The sequence below is a fragment of the Artemia sp. Qi Xiang Cuo genome, chromosome 10 (assembly GCF_049724085.1).
Source record: "Artemia sp. Qi Xiang Cuo chromosome 10, ASM4972408v1, whole genome shotgun sequence".
NCBI lineage: Eukaryota > Metazoa > Arthropoda > Branchiopoda > Anostraca > Artemiidae > Artemia > Artemia sp. Qi Xiang Cuo.
In genome coordinates, this window is record NC_142803.1 from 57681504 (window position 1) to 57685595 (window position 4092).

A 4092-nucleotide genomic window follows, 5' to 3' on the forward strand; every position below is an offset into this window, starting at 1 on the left:
TAAAATTAGTCAAGCTATTATAACCGATTATAAGAGCTAGAAACGATTTGCGCCAACAGAATGGGATTTAAGTGAAAAAAAAAAAAAAAAAAAAAACCAATTTTGCGAAACTTTCAAAAATAGTTTTGCAAATTACCTAGAATTTTTGCTCTACTAAATAATCTGAATTAGATGAAAGGATATTAAACGAAGATGATTTTAAATTTGACTTTGTCTGGTAGTCTGAGTCAACTTCCTTATACCCAAACAAGGCCGTACCCAGGATTTTCTTCTTTTTTTTGGGGGGGGGGGGGGAAGGGGTTACTCAAGGATTTTTTTTGGGGGAGCAGAGTTACACAAAAAAGCGCTAAAAAAATTTGTTTATATCCATTTCTGTTACGTTTTTATGAGTCAGACAAACGTTTTTTTTTGGGGGGGGGGAGGGGGGTTCAAACCCACCTACCGCCTGGAAACGGCCTTGTACCTAAGGCACCCAAAACCCTCCCTATTTCCAAGAAGTTCCCCATAAACAAGGCCTTTCCTTTATCCGAGCCATTTTCTATACCCAAGACCTACTCTAAACCCAAAAGACTTTCTGTGCCCAAAGCATTCTCTAAATCCGAAACATTTTCTATACCCAATATTTTTTCAATAGGTAAGATATTTCCTGTATTCGAGATATTCCCTACACCCAAGGCACTTCCTATACCCAACGCCTTCCTTATACACAAGGTCTTCCCTACATTTAGGGCATTTCCCTTGCCCAAGAGCTTCCCTTTACTTAAGGCCTTACCTACATCGGAGCAATTCCCTATACCCAAGAGGTTCCCTATATTCAGGACCCAGGATCTGACAGATGATGGTAAGGTTATTATTGTCCAGACATAGCAGATGGCTGCCTCCTCTCCCTGAAGTCTTTGATCATCACATGCGGGCTATTGTAGATTACGTTCCGATTACAAAATCAAAACAACAAAAATGAGATCAGAAATAACAAAGGTAATTTATTGAAATAGATACAGTATGCTAAGTAAAACAACGATTTAAAACAAATAAATAACATTAAATAACTTACAACGAACCTCATTTGAAAATCAAGCGAACGATAAAATCATTTTATATGTAAAGATGAAGACAACGACAATTTTACTAAGTGTTTACATTTTAAGTGTTTGTGTGTTTAGCTTTTCATCTGCAATAAGAAATAGTTGTCTAGAATCTTCACAACCCAACATGGGCCAAAGGTTGTTTTGTCTGATCGACACGGAGCCTACAGGGAAACTGTAAAAGAAAGATGTGGTTGTATCGATTTATTGTGCAGAAAATCAAAATTATGTCCGTTGATCCGATATACTCTCAAGACGCTCTGCTTACCTCTATTAATAAAGAAAATAAGGAAATAATACCTTTTGTATTAATTCGCAGATTCTAATTTTTTTTTAGACAAACAAAGAAGAAAAAATAAAAAATTACCAAACAGCTAAAGGAAACGACATTGAACAAGCAACAGCGAGAATTACGTTGAATGGTGAACGAAAATGTTGCACAACGGAATCTGCATTTAGAAGACAAATAGAAAATTTCAATGAAACGAAGGAACGTGTCATAAGCTTATACCATCTGTGAAGGATAAACAGGATAGAAGAATTGAATTGACGCCAGAACTTCTTAATTCACTTGAAATTGCTGTTTTCCCACTCTATGACTTAAAACTAATAAATAACATGATAATTATACTAATAGCCTACGTAATTTAGATTTAAATATTCCAGTGTATATGCAATAGCCAATGCCTGGTTGTTTCTGAACTATTGAAAAACCTAATGCATCTATCAGGGTCGTATCTAGGATATTCTTTTCAGTGGGTGTTTAGCACAAGGATTTTTTCGGGGGGAGGGGGGTTTAAACAAAAAAAAATCTAAAAAAACGCATAATAAATTGCTCATATCCATTTTTGTTACGTTTTTACGAGTCAGACAAACATTTCAGGGGGGGTCAAATCACCTACACCCCCCCCCCCTGGATACAGCCTTGGTATCTATGATTTCACGCGATATTACAAAAGAGGCGGAATGAATCCGAACAGCTAAAGCAAATGAAATGGAAAATGTCTGAAGTAATGATGAACGAAAATGAAGCACAACAGGAATCACAAAAGAATGAAACAATAATTACGCTAATACATAATTTATATAAATCAGAGATTATTCTACAACATGATGAATGAATCCAAACTAGCTAAAGTAAAAGCCATGGAAAAAATGCCTGAGGTAATGATTAACGTAAATGTACGATATCTACAGTTAGGCGACAGGCAATAACAACCATCACAACGAATCACAAATGCAAATGTTGAACAATGAAATCTGCGGTTAGAATACAATTGATAGCAAGGATCACAAGGAATAGCAAACGAAATCTGCGGTTGGAAGAGAAGCAACAGCTAGAATCACAACAAATCAAAAGAAAATACAAATTCTATAAAATGTATGATACTGTGGAAGGATAAACAGGAAGGAGGAATGGAATTCGAGCACGGGATTTCTTAACTCAATTCTAATTGCTAATTTTCTACATGACTTAGAACTAAAGAATTATATAATATTTATACTACGACCAGGGCCTGAGGGAAGATCAGGCTCCTGGTATATGTAAATACATATGGCGCGTAGCCAGTTGTGGTTGCTCTTTATCTAGAAAAAATCGCTTTATCCAGGGCCTGAGGGAAGATCAGGCTCCTGGTATATGTATATACATATGGCGCGTACCCAGTTGTGGTTGCTCTTTATCTAGAAAAAAATCGCTTTATCCAGGGCCTGAGGGAAGATCAGGCTCCTGGTATATGTATATACATATGGCGCATAGCCAGTTGTGGTTGCTCTTTATCTAGAAAAAATCGCTTTATCCTTCATCATCTTCCTATTCTATTTCGTTGAGAGCTCAGACGTTTGGCCTACATACATCTTTTACCTGCTGAAAAATGAAACTTTTTCTACCAGAAAACATTTTACATAGAACATCTCATTAGAATCATGCTATAATATTACTTTTGATTTCTATTGTGAACTGAATTATTGAATAAAAAGCAAGAATTACAAATTTTCGTTGGAATCTTAAAGAATATAGCCTACTTAGTAATAAAATTTACAAACACCTGAAAAAAAAAATACAAAAGCAATTGAGAAAAATTAATGACTCGAAACCAATTTCAGATTTCAACTTTTCTTTGAAGAAATCAAACATTTAGTTGTTTTTGTCACAAAATATTTTGATTTTTCGTTCTTCAGGAACATTTTAACTTAAATCAGCATTTTTTAATTTAAAGTAGATGAAATTGTTTCTATGATTGTTCCATTGCGATCAAAGAGGTTATTCCATATGATCTGTACTCACTTTTTATCTTACCAGCATAAGCCATTCTGGGAGGGATAAAAAATTAGTTAAAAGAGAGGGATACGCAGGGAGAGGGATCTACAGTCTTTTCTTTTTGAAATCTCAATCCATGTCTGAAACTACTTTAGTTTTCCAAGAGTGATTTTTAGACTTGTCTTTGCAGAACATCAATCAATTAGTAAAATATTGTAAGAACAAACTAAAATAACGAATATCATAACTATGGTAGACAGTTGGGACACTTAAAATATATAGTAGATTCTTTTTATTAAATACAAAATTAGAAATTATTAGATTAGATACAACCCAATAGAAAGAAGATTACTCTCACATCCAGTATAAAAAAAACACAAACAGAAATTTAAAATTAATTGACTAAAAATACCTGCTAATGCAAAATTTTCACTTCCAAACACTACTTAACACATCCCCATCGTCAACTACTGATTCCCCCCCCCTAGTGTTTAAGAAAGACCTCCAATAAGAGCAGAAATACTCAAAGCGAATAAGGCCCTGAAGAACAACAACTTCCCAGGCCCGGATAGTCTCCCCCTGGATATATACAAGCAGTGCCCCGAAAACACAGCAGAGTAGCTCCATGGTATCCTTGAGGAAGTATGGAGGACCAATACTACAATACAATACGAAGTATGGAGGACTAAGTCTAATTGACATTGTGGTAAACATTTTTGGGATTATCCTCCTTCAAGGGGATAACCG